This window comes from Mustelus asterias, chromosome 16, assembly GCF_964213995.1.
Source record: "Mustelus asterias chromosome 16, sMusAst1.hap1.1, whole genome shotgun sequence".
NCBI lineage: Eukaryota > Metazoa > Chordata > Chondrichthyes > Carcharhiniformes > Triakidae > Mustelus > Mustelus asterias.
In genome coordinates, this window is record NC_135816.1 from 34,178,312 (window position 1) to 34,195,380 (window position 17,069).

Sequence of the window (17,069 nt, forward strand, 5' to 3'; positions counted from 1 at the left end):
TGAGATCTGACCCACTATGGTGATGTCATCCAAATGAACAAGGGATCTCCCACTCACATTCTTTAAGGCAGCTAGTTATACAGGTGTCTTATGGTAAGACTGATCCTGCAAAAGGTTTTGTGCTACCGATGAGTCATTTACACATGCTCATACCCACTAAAGTCATCAGTATATATTCAAATAGGAAGATGCTTACCATAACACTCTGTAACATACTTGTCCTTGAGGAGTAGATGATGAAACATTGCAGTTATTAAAGTGGATGATTCCAATTGTCCTGACTTCAGCAACTGAGCAATAGGTTTGGGGATTCTTGGTTCTACAGATCAGCTAAAAAGTTTTGTCTTGTTTCCTTTTTGACTATGGCTTTGTTGACTTGCTTCCAGCAATCAGAAAGAGTGAGACATTTTATCTGCAAGAGCAGGGGTGCTTAGATATTATTCAACTGTGACCATCACAGCACACACTAACACAGTAGAGCCAGGACACCAGACTAGCACACAGAGATCAGACTTGCAGTTGGTTTTTAACCCCTTTTCTTCTGCATTCCAGGAAGGGGAAAACTACAAACATGTCTGCAATATAACACACAGATTGTTTCTGCTGAAATGGTAATCAGCATCCATTATCTCCATAGGACATTACAGTTCAACTTGCATTGCATCTCTCCCTTTGAAATGTCTCTCTCAGGACTGAGTATAATTCACAGAGGAATCCTAGCAAGTGAGTATATTGCTGTGTCAGCCAGCCTTTGCTTGGTTGTGCTTTTTTAAAGAACATGTCTTATTTAAAAGTTCAAAATGTTCGTACGTAATCCGGGGCTATGATTCATTGTCATGACAAGGTGCAGGCTACCTTGAGTACATGCATGCCAGCAAAACTGTGTGATTGACACATGTGCTGTTAGGTCCCCTGCTGGGTGTTCAGAGTGTGGAGATGCCGGCGTTGGACTGGGGTAAACACAGTAAGAAGTTTAACAACACCAGGTTAAAGTCCAACAGGTTTATTTGGTAGCAAAAGCCACACAAGCTTTCGGAGCTCTTAGCCCCTTCTTCAGGTGAGTGGGAATTCTGTTCACAAACAGAGCTTATAAAGACACAGACTCAATTTACATGAATAATGGTTGGAATGCAAATACTTACAACTAATCAAGTCTTTAAGAAACAAAACAATGTGAGTGGAGAGAGCATCAAGACAGGCTAAAAAGATGTGTATTGTCTCCAGACAGTGAAACTCTGCAGGTCCACGCAACTGTGGGAGTTACAAATAGTGTGACATGAACCCAATATCCCGGTTGAGGCTGTCCTCGTGTGTGCGGAACTTGGCTATCAGTTTCTGCTCAGCGACTCTGCGCTGTCGTGTGTCGCGAAGGCCGCCTTGGAGAACGTTTACCCGAATATCAGAGGCCGAATGCCCGTGACCGCTGAAGTGCTCCCCAACAGGAAGAGAACAGTCTTGCCTGGTGATTGTCGAGCGGTGTTCATTCATCCGTTGTCGCAGCGTCTGCATAGTTTCCCCAATGTACCATGCCTCGGGACATCCTTTCTTGCAGCGTATCAGGTAGACAACGTTGGCCGAATTGCAAGAGTATGTACCGTGTACCTGGTGGATGGTGTTCTCACGTGAGATGATGGCATCTGTGTCGATGATCCGGCACGTCTTGCAGAGGTTGCTGTGGCAGGGTTGTGTGGTGCCATGGTCACTGTTCTCCTGAAGGCTGGGTAGTTTGCTGCGGACAATGGTCTGTTTGAGGTTGTGCGGTTGTTTGAAGGCAAGAAGTGGGGGTGTGGGAATGGCCTTGGCGAGATGTTCGTCTTCATCAATGACATGTTGAAGGCTCCGGAGGAGATGCCGTAGCACCCATCAACTCAACACTCTGATCAAGACCTTTGATCCGGACCTTCAGAACACCCTCCGTGCTCTCATCCCAAGTACTCCCCGCGTTGGAGATCTCTACTGCCTCCCGAAGATACACAAGGCAAACACACCCGGCCGTCCCATCGTATCGGGCAATGGGACCCTGTGCGAGAACCTCTCTGGCTATGTCGAGGGCATCCTGAAACCCATTGTACAAAGAACCCCCAGCTTTTGTCGCGACACGACGGACTTCCTACAGAAACTCGGCACACATGGAGCAGTTGAACCAGGAGCGCTCCTCGTCACAATGGATGTCTCGGCACTCTACACCAGCATCCCCCATGACGATGGCATTGCTGCAACGGCCTCAGTGCTCAGCGCCAACAACTGCCAGTTTCCAGATGCAATTTTACATCTCATCCGCTTCATCCTGGACCACAATATCTTCACCTTCAACAACCAGTTCTTCATCCAGACACACGGAACAGCCATGGGGACCAAATCCGCACCTCAATATGCCAACATCTTCATGCACAGGTTCGAACAAGACTTCTTCACCGCACGGGACCTTCAACCGATGCTATACACTAGATACATCGATGACATTTTCTTCCTTTGGACTCATGGCGAACAATCACTGAAACAACTATATGATGACATCAACAAGTTCCATCCCACCATCAGGCTCACCATAAACTACTCTCCGGAATCGGTTGCATTCTTGGACACACGCATCTCCATTAAGGACGGTCACCTCAGCACCTCACTGTACCGCAAGCCCACGGATAACCTCACGATGCTCCACTTCTCCAGCTTCCACCCTAAACACGTTAAAGAAGCCATCCCCTACGGACAAGCCCTCCGTATACACAGGATCTGCTCAGATGAGGAGGATCGCAACAGACACATCCAGACGCTGAAAGATGCCCTCATAAGAACAGGATATGGCGCTAGACTCATTGATCAACAGTTCCAACGCGCCACAGCGAAAAACCGCACCGACCTCCTCAGAAGACAAACACGGGACACAGTGGACAGTGTACCCTTCGTTGTCCAGTACTTCCCCGGAGCGGAGAAGCTACTGCATCTCCTCCGGAGCCTTCAACATGTCATTGATGAAGACGAACATCTCGCCAAGGCCATTCCCACACCCCCACTTCTTGCCTTCAAACAACCGCACAACCTCAAACAGACCATTGTCCGCAGCAAACTACCCAGCCTTCAGGAGAACAGTGACCATGGCACCACACAACCCTGCCACAGCAACCTCTGCAAGACGTGCCGGATCATCGACACAGATGCCATCATCTCACGTGAGAACACCATCCACCAGGTACACGGTACATACTCTTGCAATTCGGCCAACGTTGTCTACCTGATACGCTGCAAGAAAGGATGTCCCGAGGCATGGTACATTGGGGAAACTATGCAGACGCTGCGACAACGGATGAATGAACACCGCTCGACAATCACCAGGCAAGACTGTTCTCTTCCTGTTGGGGAGCACTTCAGCGGTCACGGGCATTCGGCCTCTGATATTCGGGTAAACGTTCTCCAAGGCGGCCTTCGCGACACACGACAGCGCAGAGTCGCTGAGCAGAAACTGATAGCCAAGTTCCGCACACACGAGGACGGCCTCAACCGGGATATTGGGTTCATGTCACACTATTTGTAACTCCCACAGTTGGGTGGACCTGCAGAGTTTCACTGGCTGTCTTGTCTGGAGACAATACACATCTTTTTAGCCTGTCTTGATGCTCTCTCCACTCACATTGTTTTGTTTCTTAAAGACTTGATTAGTTGTAAGTATTTGCATTCCAACCATTATTCATGTAAATTGAGTCTGTGTCTTTATAAGCTCTGTTTGTGAACAGAATTCCCACTCACCTGAAGAAGGGGCTTAGAGCTCCGAAAGCTTGTGTGGCTTTTGCTACCAAATAAACCTGTTGGACTTTAACCTGGTGTTGTTAAACTTCTTAGGGTGTTCAGAGGTCAGCATTATATGCACAGTGAAATAATTTAGATTCATGGGCAGCCGGAAGTTTGTGTATTGCTTGCCTCAGCAAGACCAGTAGTGGAGCGATCACACATCATGACCCATCACTGAAAATGACCCAAACGGGGAAAACTAGCACAGAGGCATGCAGCCCATAACAATAAACTACTTGGTCTTTGAGGCCTGATTGCCAAGACATGTATTTCAAGATTTATATCAAACTATCTAGAATGATTTTAACTTTTCTGGCCCTTGGGTTCACCGAAAGACAGAAAAAAAGTAACCTGTTCACTTTGTATATTGAATCATAAGCCTATTTATTTTTAATGTTTTTGTGACGCTGCTACACATAGCAACCAGAGGGACAGTATCCACTACATATGCAAAGACAGCAGGTCCACAGCTAGATAAACAGCATTTACCACAGATAAACAATCCATCACTTATTTAGTTAGCAGGAACCGGATGATTCATTTTGCATATTCTGGGTACAGAAGCAGTTGAATAAGCTCAGGGAATATTTTTGCAAGGTTTTACTGATGACGTCTAAATTTACTGATGTGTAACAGAAGAACTGATTGCATAACCCTTTCATTTTCTTCCAAAGTGCATCTTGTTCTACTCCATTAAAAGATTGGCCTCATTCATATTTAATCTCTTCAACAAGAATTACCTAGAGAGTACTGCTGCTGGATTGAGTCGACAAAAGCTTAATGTTTCTGTACGGCTTTCATTTGTCATCTCTTTTAGTCACAGGGTCACTCCATTTAAATTATGCGTTACTGCTGAAGTTGAAATATAACACAAGTGACCATCACCCAGGATTCGCCTGCTAATTTTACCAGAAGGGGCTTTTTTTTCAGCTTTTCTCATAATTTGTGCAGTAGAGATGCATTTTCAAAGAAGGTACAATTTTCCAAAAACAGTATATTATTACATTGTCATGTGTTTACAGCATTGATTTCCAATAGATATTGCTGAACATATCCACACCAAGGACTGAACTTTTATCTGTTGTCTAGTCATAGAGTACCAGTATTCCCATTAATTATTGGCAGACGCAAGATAAAAAAAATACCATTGTGTTCGAACTGAATAATTTTTCTTATCACATTCTTGTGCCAATTTTCCTATTTCTCTGGCCATGAGCAATGACCTGTATGCACATTTATGACAAATATACTCCAAGGTTTCTCATCTAATTCAGAGATGTTTGAAAACGTCACCAATGGTATGCCAGGTCACATGCTTGTGTGAAAGATTTTCTGCCGAGTTTGTATTCCAGTCTCAGCTGCGACCTTGTGTAGGGACGTTCGTGGACAACACTGAGAGAGAGAACATGTAAGAAGTGCCATTTCTAGGATGTTCTTCTGCCTCATTTGAGCACTGGCAACAGAGTCGTTGGTTTGATTCTTGATGAGAGCTGGTATGTAGTGTAATGAGCAAAGGAAGAAAATAATAAATATATTTCAAAATCAAGAAAATAGATAGATGAGCAAGCAAAAAAAATAGTGAAGAATGAACATAATTTACTGGTCCAAGAAAAATCACAAGGCAGAGAGTAAAGGAAGCTGGCATAGACCACGTAATCTATCACTCCCCACACAATCCTTAATGAGATCCTTAATGAGTGGGTGAGATCCTTAATGAGTACTCTATCGGTATTCATCAAGGAGAAGGACATGACAGATGTTGAGGTCAGGGATAGGTATGTGAATGCTCCAGAGAATGTCAATATATCGAAGGAGGAAGCTTACTGCAGGGCAAGGGAAGAAATAGTTGGGGCTTTAACAGATATTTTCAAATCCTCTTTGACCACAGGTGAAATTCCAGAGGACTGGAGAATAGCCAATGTTGTTCTCTTGCGTAAGAAAGGAAGCAGGGATAATCCAAGAAATTATAGGCCAGAAAGCCTGACGTCATTGGTGGGGAAGCTTTTGGAAAAGATACTGAGGGACAGGATATATGCACAGTTGGAAGAAAATAGGCTAGTTAGTGAAAGACAGCTTGGTTTTGAACAGGCAAAGTCATGTCTCACGAACTTGATTGAATTTTTTGAAGAGGTGCCAAAGATAATTGATGAGGGAAAAGCTGTGGATGTAGTTTATATGGACTTTACTAAGGCATTTGACAAGGTCCCACATGGCAGACCTGTACAAAAACTAAAACTACATGGGATTCGGGGTGGGCTGGCTAGACAGATACAGAACTGGCTTGGTTATTGAAGGCAGAGAGTAGCAGTGGAAGAGTGTTTTTCAAAATAGAGATCTGTAGCTAGTGGTGCTCCACAGGGATCAGTGCTGGGACCCCTGTTGTTTGTAGTATATATAAATGATCTGGAGGAAAATGTGAATGGTTTGATTAGTAAGTTTGTCGATGGCATTAGGATTGGTGGAGTTGCTGATAGTGTCGGGGATTGTCAGAAGATACAACGGGATATAGATAGATTGGAGACTTGGGCACAGAAATGACAGATGGAGTTTAACATGGACAAATGCGAGGTGATGCATTTTAGAAGATCAAATTTAGGTGTGAATTATACTGTAAATGGCAGAACCCTTACGAACATTAACATACAGAGGGATCTGGGTGTGCAGACCCACAGTCCCCTAAAAGTGGCAACACAGGTGGTCAAGATGATTAAGAAAGCATATAGCATGCTTCCCTTCATCAGCTGGGGCATTGAGTACAAGAGTTGGGAAATCATGTTGCAGCTATATAAAACCTTGGTTAGGCCGTATTTGGCGTGCAGTTCTGGTCACCACACTACTGGAAGGACATGGAAGCTTTGGAGAGAGTCCAAAGAATATTCACCAGGATATTGCATGGTAACGAGGGTGTTGGCTATCAGGAGAGGTTGAGTAAACTAGGATTGTTTTCACTGGAAGGACGGAGGCTGAGGGGAGACCTGATAGAGGTCTAAAAAATTATGAAAGGCATAGACAGGGTGGATAGTCAGAGGCTTTTCCAAGGGTGGAAGTGTCAATTGCAAGGGAGCACAGGTTCAATGTGAGAGAGGAAAGAGGGGGGGAAGTTTTTCATGCAGAGAGTGGTGGGTGCCTAGAACGTGCTGCCAAAGAAGGTGGTGGATGCAGGCTCATTAGCAACATTTAAGAAGCATCTGGAAGGGTATGTGAATGTGGACCGAGTAAGGGCAGAGGGTTTTGTTTTAGCTTAGTTGGGGCATCTTGATCGGCATAGGCTTGGAAGGCCAAAGGGCCTGTTCCTGTACTGTACATTTATTTGTTCTTTGTACAAGTCTCCTCAAGATGCATGCACCCATTGTTTATAAAAAAGAAAGTCAAAACAACTCTGGAAGCACAGTTTCAGGATATGTTTATTGGAAGTGGCCTTTTACAGTTGTATTTTAATTTCAGGTCCGAGTGTTTATCAGGATCTAACTTTCTGTTCCATGATTATCCACATAAGCTCATAGAATGCTACAACACAGAACATAAGAACATAAGAACTAGGAGCAGGAGTAGTCCATCTGGCCCCTCGTGCCTGCTCCGCCATTCAATGAGATCATGGCTGATCTTTTTGTGGACTCAGCTCCACTTATCCGCCCATTCACCATAACCCTTAATTCCTTTACTGTTCAAAATTTATCTATCCTTGCCTTAAAAACTTTCAATGAGGTCGCCTCAACTGCTTCACTGGGCAGGGAATTCCACAGATTCACAACCCTTTGTGTGAAGAATTTCCTCGTCATCTCAGTCCTAAATCTGCTTCCCCTTATTTTGAGGCTATGCCCCCTAGTTCTAGTTTTACCCACCAGTGGAAACAACTTCCTGCTTCTATCTTATCTATTCCCTTCATAATCTTATATGTTTCTATAAGATCTCCCCTCATTCTTCTGAATTCCAATGAGTATAGCCCCAGTCTACTCAGTCTCTCCTCATAAGCCAAACCTCTCAGCTCTGGAATCAACCTAGTGAATCTCCTCTGCACCCCTTCCAGTGGCAATATATCCTTTCTCAAATAAGGAGACCAAAACTGTACACAGTCCTCCAGGTGTGGCCTCACCAGCACCTTATACAGCTGCAACATAGCCTCGCTGTTTTTAAACTCCATCCCTCTAGCAATAAAGGACAAAATTCCATTTGCCTTCTTAATTACCTGCTGCACCTGCAAACCAACTCCTTGAGATTCCTGCACAAGGACACCCAGGTTCCTCTGCACAGCAGCATGCTGCAATTTTTTACCATTTAAATAATAGTCCATTTTGCTGTTATTCCTATTTGGTGTCACATTTGCTGTTTTCAAATCTGCAGGAGCCACCCCAGAGTCCAGAGAATTTTGGTAAATTACCACTAGTGCATTTGCTATTTCTCCCGCCATCTCTTTTAGTACCTTGGGATGCATTCCATCAGGACCAGGAGACTTGTCTACCTTTAGCCCCATTAACTTGCCCAACACTAGGGGAGGAAGGAAACCACCGTGCCTGTGTTAGTTTTCTGTAGATTTATCCAATTGGTTTCACTCCCCTGTTGTTTTTCCATAATTTGGTGTCTACTATGGCCACCATGTTGAGAGTAACCATGGATGTGGACACTCTCCTCATCCCACAACTGCTCCCCAGGGTATTTGCTGAGGATTTCCTGATGTAACTGGCAATGGTTTTCTTACCAATTGGGAATACAACTTCACTCACTGACTGTGGCCCCTGGCTACTGGCTTTCTGTTGCTTTTACTCTATCAATGCCAGACATGTTCAATCAAATTTTCTCTTAACTTTTACTGCTCTAAGCCGAACAACCCCAGTTCCTCCAGTTTCTCCACATAATTGAAATCTCTCACACCAGTATCATTCTAGCAAAATTCTTCTGCACTATGCATAAGGCCCTGACACCTTCTTAAAATATGATGTCCAAGACTGAACATAATATTCTGCATGTTCAGTATTTTATAATGGTTTAGCAAACTTCTTTGCTTTTGTACTCTACTCTAAAATAAAGCCAAAGTTCCCACTTTGTTTTTTTAGTAGCCTTTTCAACTTGTAAAAATGGTACAGCAATTATCATGGGGGATTTTGTCAATTGGTCAAACCAGGTCGGTCAAGGCAGCCTTAAGGAGGAGTTCATAGAATGTATCTGCAATAGTTTCCTCGAACAGTTTGTAATGGAACAAACGAGGGAGCAAGCTATCCTAGATCTGGTCCTCTATAATTATGATGTGGAGATGCCGGTGTCGGACTGGGGTAAGCACAGTAAGAAGTCTCACAACACCACGTTAAAGTCCAACAGGTTTATTTAGCAGCACAAGCTTTCGGAGTCTCAGGCTCCTTCTTCAGGTGAAGGAGTCTGAGACTCCAAAAGCTTATGCTGCCAAATAAACCCATTAGACTTTAACCTATATAATTAGGTGGGAGTAATTAACAATCTCAGAGATAGGGGTCCTCTCAGAAGGAGCGATTACAGCATGGTTGAATTTAAAATACAGACGGAGCGTGAGGAGTTAAAACCCAATACCAGTGTCTTGTGCTTAAACAAAGGAGACTACAATGGGATGAGGGAGGAGTTGGCTAAGGTAGACGGGGAGCAAAACCTTTATGGTGGTACAATTGAGGAACAGGAGAGGACTTTCAAAGTGATTTTTCACAGTGCTCAGCAAAAGTATATAGCAATTATAAGGAAGGACTGTACAAAAAGGGATAATCAGCTATGGATATCTAAGGAAATAAAGGAGGGTATCAAATTGAAAGAAAATGCACACAAAGTGGCAAAGATTATTAGGAAACTAGAGGTTTAGGAAATCTTTATAGGTCGAAAGAAAGCCACGAATAAAACTATAAGGAAAAGTAAGATAGATTATGAGTGTAAACTACCTCAGAATATAAAAACAGGTAGCAAAGGTTTCTACAAATATATAAAATGAAAAAGAGTGGCTAAAGTAAACATTGGTCCATTACAGGATGAGAAGGGGGATTTAATAACGGGAAATGAGGAAATGGCTGAGGCATTGAACAGGTATTTTGTATCGGTCTTCACATTGGAAGACACAAATAACATGCCAAAAATTGATGACAAGAAGCTTTGGCAGGTGAGGACCTAAAAACAATCATTATCACTAAAGTAGTAGTGTTGGGCAAGCTGATGGGACTAAAGGTAGACAAGTCTCCTGGCCCTGATGGAATGCATCCCAGGGTACTAAAAGAGATGGCGGGGGAAATAGCAAATGCATGAGTGGTAATATACCAAAATTTGCTGGACTGTGGGGCGGTTCCCGCAGATTGGAAAACAGCAAATTTGATGCCACTGTTTAAGAAAGGAGGTAGACAAAAGGCGGGTAACTATAGGCCGGTTAGCTTAACTTCTGCAGTGGGGAAAATGCTTGAAACTATCAGCTAAGAAGAAATAGCAAGACATCTGGATAGAAATTGTCCCATAAGGAAGACGCAGCATGGATTTATGAAAGGCATGTCATGTTTAACTAATTCATTGGAATTCTTTGAGGACATTACGAGTGCGGTGGACAATGGGGAACCTGTGGATGTGGTGTATCTGGATTTGCAGAAGGCATTTGACAAGATGCCACACCAAAGACTGCTGCATAAGATAAAGGTGCATGGTGTTACGGGTAATGTATTAGCATGGATACAGGATTGGTTAACTAACAGAAAGCAAAGAGTCGGGGTAAAAGGGTGTTTTCTGATTGGTGATCAGTGACTAGTGGCGCGCCTCAGGGATCAGCGTTAGGACCACAATTGTTTACAATTTACATAGATGATTTGGAGTTGGAGACCAATTTAGTGTGTCAAAATTCGCAAATGACATTAAGATGAGTGGTAGAACAAAGTGTGCAGAGGACACTGTAAGTCTGCAAAGGGATATAGATAGTCTAAGTGTGTGGACAAGGGTATGGCAGATGGAGTACAATGTTGGTTAATGTGAGGTCATCCAACTTGGTAGGAATAACAGCAGAATGGACTATTATGTAAATGGTAGAAAATTGCAGCAGGCTGCTGTGCAGAGGGACCTGGGTGTACTTGTGCATAAATCGCAAAAAGTTGGTTTGCAGGTGCAGCAGTTAATTAAGAAGGTAAATGAAATTTTGTCCTTCATTGCTAGAGGGATTGAGTTGCAAACAGGGAGGTTATGGTGCAGCTGTATAACGTGCTGGTGAGGCCACACCTGGCGTACTGTGTACAGTTTTGGTCTCCTTACTTGAGAAAGGATAAACTGGCACTGGAAGGGGGTACAGAGGAGATTCACTAGGTTGATTCCGGAGTTGAGAGGGTTGGCTGATGAGGAGAGACTGAGTGGACTGGGGCTATACTCAATGGAATTCAGAAGAATGAGGGGAGATCTTATAGAACACCACAGCACAATTCCATCTAGTCTGAATAAAGACCATTCACAGCTAATCTCTGCTTGCTGTCCAACTTTTTACTATGTCGCCACTATTCTTTAATCACCCAGACTTTAATTTTGCTGATAAGTCTATCTTCGATATGATTAGATACAACTCATATCACTTACCTTTTTTGTGGTGGCTCATTTTAACTTGAATTGTTGCAAGGTCGATGGAATCAATTCTGCCACAACTTATGTTTCAATAAGGCAAGGATATTGATGTGAGGATGGACCTATGGGTATGAAATGGAGCAACCCAAGAATTAAAGTAGTAAATATGAACTGTTTAGTATTTGGTGGGCAGAAAGAGGCGGCTGCACCATTAAATTTATTTTGAGAATAAACAAATAATTTGCAACATATTGATCCACCACGTTGCAATATGGTTTGGCCATATCAGAGCTCCTGATGTTCAGGAAACTTAGCAATTAATTCCCAATGTGTTAACAAAATTAATCCCAGAATTGGCAGTCAAGGACCGCTGAAGGTTCAGGAGGAAGAACAGTCCTTCAAACAGAGACTGGCTTCAACACTGCGCTAAATGCTTCCCGCAGTTACACAAAGGTGACCATCATATCTGCACTGGCTTTCCAAATGAGCATTATGACTTAATGCCATTGCCCTGCCTTTTCCCTGTACTCATGCATCTTGTTTCTATTCAAGTATTCATTTAACACCCTTTGAATGCCCCGATTGAACCTGCCTTCACCACAATTCTAGGCAGTGCTTTCTGGACCTGAATCACTCAAAGTGAAAAAGGTTTTTTCTCACATCATATGTGCTGCTTTTGCAAATCACCATAAATCTGTGCCCTCTCATTCTTGATCCTTTTACAACCGGGAACAGTTTCTCCCTATCTACTCTGTCCAGCCTCCTTATGATTTTGAACACCTGTATCAAATCTCCTCTTCTCTCCAACGAGAACAGTCCCAACTTCTCCAATCTATACTCATAATTGAAGTTTCTTATCCCTGAAATCATTCTTGTCAACCTTTTCAGTACCCTGTCAAAGCGTTCACGTACTTCCTAGTGTGGTGGCCACAACTGTACACTGCCCCAGCTGAGGTCTAACCAATGTCTTGTATAAGTTCAGCATAACCTCCTAGCTCTTGTATCCTATGTCCCGATTAATAAAGTCCAGTATACTGTATGCTATATTAACTGCTCTCTACTTGTCCTGCTGCCTTCAAGCGTTATGTATATATACATCCTTCTGCATCCTTTAAGAATTGTACTCCTTATTTTGTCAGTCCATATTCCTCCTATCAAAATGCACCCTCTCACACTACTCCCCATTGACCTTCATCTGCTACCTTTCTGTCCACTCCACCAACTGGTCTATGTCTTTCTGAAGTTCTATATTGTCCTCCTCACAGTTTACTATGCTTCCAAGATTTGTGTCATCGGCAAACTTTGAAATTGTCCACAGCACATCAAGATCTAAATCATTAATAAACATCAGGAAAAGCAAGGGTCCCAAAACTGGCCCCGGGGCCAGTTTTGTAAGGAATAAACTACAAACCTTCTTCCAGCCCAAAAAATATCCATTGACCATTACTCTGTTTCCTATTACTTGGCCAATTTTGTATCCACATTTCTACTGTCCCTTTTATTCCATGAACTACAACTTTTCTCACAAGTCTTGCATTGTACTGTACTGAATGCCTTTTGAAAATCCATGTATACCATATCAACAGTGTTATCCTCAGCAACCTTTCTGTTACCTCTTCAAAAAACTCTAGCAAGTTAAACACAATTTCCCTTTTAAAAATCCATGCTGTCTCTTTCTGATCACCCAAATTGTTCCATGGAACTACTAATGCTATCCTATGATAATTGTTTCCAGAAGTTTCCCCACCACTTAAGTTAAACTGACTGGTCTATAATTGATGGGCTTCTCCTTACAACCTTTTTTGAACAAGGGCAATGTCTTGAGAAGGCTGAAATATTATGGCCAATTCCCTTCAGTATTTATTCCTTCAGTATTCTTAGATGCATCTCATTTGGTCCCAGTTCCTTGTCAACTTTATGGATAAACACTTCCTTCTTATCAATTCTGAACCCAGAGATCTGTCACTGTGGCCTGGATAGTATCTACTTCCGTGGTAAAGACAAATGCAAAGTATTCATTTAGTGCCTCAGCCATGCTCCCTGCCTCTTTGTGTAAATTCCCTTTTAGGTCCATAATCGGTCCTATTCCACCTTTTATCATGTATAAACTGAACAACCAAACCTGATGAAATTCCTGAACTTTGATCCAATCTGAAGTAGATAAGGTGCATAGTATGGAAGAGCAAATTCAGACCTTAAAAGCAGATAAGGAAAATTCTAACAAGTGAACTGAATGAGACAAAGGAAATCAGTGAAGATGGAAGAAAGATTCCAAAGGGAACTGAGTTTCCAGGTGATGTTGCTAAGCTCTTAGCAGATAACTCAGGTGAACTCACTAAAGTAGTTGCTGAGCTGAACGAAAAAGAGCTTTAAAAAATGAAAAATAGGAGAGTAACCAATTATTTGGCCAAAACTGTAAAACAATGGTAAGTGAAGTTTTCACTTGTGAAACATTAACTTTCAGAAAATCATAGTGGACCCACTCTCTCCAGAGCGAAGAGGCCTATGGGGTCTTGATTTGATTTATTATTATTGTCACATGTAGTAGTATACAGTGAAAAATATTGTTTCTTGCATGCTATACAGACAAATGATACCGTACATAGAGAAGGAAAGGAGAGTGCAGAATGTAGTGTTACAGTCATAGCTAGGGTGCAGAGAAGTATCAACATAGTGCGAGGTAGGTCCATTCAAAAGCCTGATGGCAGCAAGGAAGAAGCTGTTCTTGAATCAGTTGGTCCGTGACCTCAGACTTTTGTATCTTTTGCCCAACACAAGGGGGGACAGAGTATGTCTGGGGTGCGTGGGGTCCTTAATTATGCTGGCTGCTTTGCTGAGCAGCGGGAAGTGTAGACAGTGTCAGTGGATGGGAGGCTGGTTTGCGTGATGGATTGGGCTACATTCACGACCTTTTGCAGTTCCTTGCGGTCTTGGGCAGAGCGGGAGTCATACCAAGCTGTGATACAACCAGAAAGAATACGTAAACTCATAACAAAGTCAATACTACATAAACTCAATGAACATAATATACATAAACTCAATACTGCAGGAGCCACCTTCAGCAAGCTGCTTGGCTGCTCTACTGTTGCATTATGGGACTGTAGTTTCCTAGAGCGTTTGAAACTACAGGTCCCACCGTGCACCGCGCTTCCCAGCACCCTCCCCCTCCTCCTCCTCCTCCTCCTCCAGCGAGCGTCATCCAAGACCGTTTCACCAACTGCCCTCCCCACTGGTGTAGCGGGAGTTTTTCTATTGGCCAATTGGTGTGCCAATCATTATGGAACGGCCCCTTTCGCTGTGAGTTGCACTTTGATTGGTGATCCGCCGGCTGGATGTGTGCCAGGTCACTGTGGGTTCCGCCCACCCTCTGACGCATGCCGAGTCCAGTCCGCGCCTGATTGGCTGATCCCCCACGTCAATCAGGGTGATTGACGAGGTGGGGAGAAGGAGGCGGAGGAGCCAGTGTCACTGAGCTTTGAAAGGCGGCGAAGTGGCGCAGTAAACGGGAAAGTAAGTGGGGGAAAGCCACCTCATCGTTTATTTATCATGATGCTGAATTGGTTTATTGTTTAGCGGTGGGGAAGGAGGGAGTCGTGATGCGATCTGTTTGAAAGTGCGTGTGTGAGGCCGGATTGTGGAGCCTTGACCTCGCGTTGCTGCAGACCCTCCCCCCGCCGCCCCTCACTCCCAGCCTCGCGCCGGTAAGAACCGAGTCAGACTGCCGAAAGGTTTGTGGCGCAGCATGAAGCCCGGGGTGGCCGTTAATGAACGGGCAGTTTAAATGGGCCCTTCTCACAGTGCTGCTGTACGCTACCGGGGTTGCCATGGTTACTGAGGATGGTAACCTCAGTAACCATCAGACAGGTTTGCAGAGAGGGCGGGGGAAAGCTCTGTTGTCCACCATCAGGAATCCTTCATGCAAACAATTGGCATAGTGTCACTTGTTTATCCGAAACTTCTTCAGAATAAAGAACAGCTTCTTCTCTGCTGCCATCAGACTTTTGAATGGACCGACCTCGCATTAAGCAGATCTTTCTCTACACCCTCGCTATTGACTGTAACGCTACATTCTGCACTCTCTCCTTTCCTTCTATATGCTTTGTCTGTATAGTGTGAAAGAAACAATACTTTTCACTGTATGCGAACACACGTGACAATAATCAATCAAATCAAAACAGGTTTTTTTGAAATCACAAGCTTTTGGAGTGTGGCTCCTTAGGTGAAGTGGAGAGAGGCGTGCAGACACAGAATATGTAGGCAAAGTGATAATAGTCTGACACACTCAGGAAATCAGTCTCTTAATTTAAGCCTCCGTTACTTTTTAGGAGTTATTCCTGAATTATGCAAATCTGTGAGTTTTTCCAAACTGTAGATCATAAAATGCCCTGACTGTCACGCTGTTTACTTAGCTCATAGAACATAGAACAGTACAGCACAGAACAGGCCCTTCGGCCCACGATGTTGTGCTGAGCTTTGTCTGAAACCCAGATCAAGCTATTTCCTCCCTATCATCCCGAAGTACTCCATGTGCCTATCCAATAGCTTCTTAAATGTTCCTAAAGTTTCTGACTCCACTATCCCTGCAGGCAGTCCATTCCACACCCCAACCACTCTCTGAGTAAAAAACCTACCTCGGACATCCTTCCTATATCTCCCACCATGAACCCTATAGTTATGCCCCCTAGTTACCGCTCCATTCATCCGAGGAAATAGTCTTTGAACGTTCACTCTATCTATCCCCCTCATCATCTTATAAACCTCTATCAAGTCTCCTCTCAACCTCCTCCGCTTCAAAGAGAGAAGCCCAAGTTCCCTCAACCTTTCCTCATAAGACCTACCCTCCAAACCAGGCAGCATCCTGGTAAATCTCCTTTGCACTCTTTCCAGTGTCTCCACATCCTTCTTGTAGTGAGGTGACCAGAACTGCACACAATATTCCAAATGTGGTCTCACCAAGGTCCTGTAAAGTTGCCGCATAACCCCACAGCTCTTAAACTCAAACCCCCTGTTAATGAACGCCAACACACTATAGACCTTCTTCACGGCTCTATCCACTTGAGTGGCAACCTTCCGAGATCTGTGGATATGAACCCCAAGATCTCTCTGTTCCTCCACATTCTTCAGAACCCTACCTTTGACCCTGTAATCCACACTTAAATTTGTCCTACCAAAATGAATCACCTCGCATTTGTCAGGGTTAAACTCCATTTGCCATTTTTCAGCCCAGCTCTGCATCCTATCTATATCTCTTTGCAGCCTACAACAGCCCTCCACCTCATCCACTACTCCACCAATTTTGGTGTCATCAGCAAATTTACTCCACCCTTCAGCCCCCTTCTCCAAGTCATTTATAAAAATGACAAATAGCAGAGGACCAAGCACTGATCCCTGTGGCACTCAGCTGGTAACCGGTTTCCAGTCCGAAAATTTTCCATCCACCACCACCCTCTGTCTTCTGTTAGATAGCCAGTTACCTATCCAATCGGCCAAACTTCCCTCTATCCCACACATCCTTACTTTCTTCATAAGCCGACCGTGTAGGACTTTATCAAATGCCTTACTAAAATCCATGTATATGACATCAACTGCACTACCTTCATCTACACACTTAGTTACCTCCTCAAAAAATTCTATCATGGGCCAGCCTACTTGGAATTTACAATCCATAAAAGTAAAACCACTATGCAGTATATTTTTATAAATTTAAAGCTGCTTTACTAGAGGTTGAAGCTAAATTTCCTCCAATTGAA

At 43.6% G+C, this 17,069-nt stretch overlaps 1 protein-coding gene across 5 annotated transcripts in view; it reads left to right on the forward strand.

Moving 5' to 3' along the window:
- Positions 1 to 584: 584 nt before the first annotated feature.
- The window catches only part of LOC144505090 (F-box/LRR-repeat protein 3-like), a 42,444-nt gene continuing 25,959 nt past the window's right edge, over positions 585 to 17,069 (forward strand). For 2 of the 5 annotated variants that reach the window (XM_078230887.1, XM_078230888.1), the window contains exon 1: positions 14,758 to 14,829. The gene's annotated coding sequence lies outside the window, so the exon portion shown is untranslated. Of the gene's footprint in view, positions 724 to 14,757; positions 15,021 to 17,069 lie in introns of those variants that run through there. The other 3 variants (XM_078230886.1, XM_078230885.1, XM_078230889.1) reach the window with 3 other exon arrangements.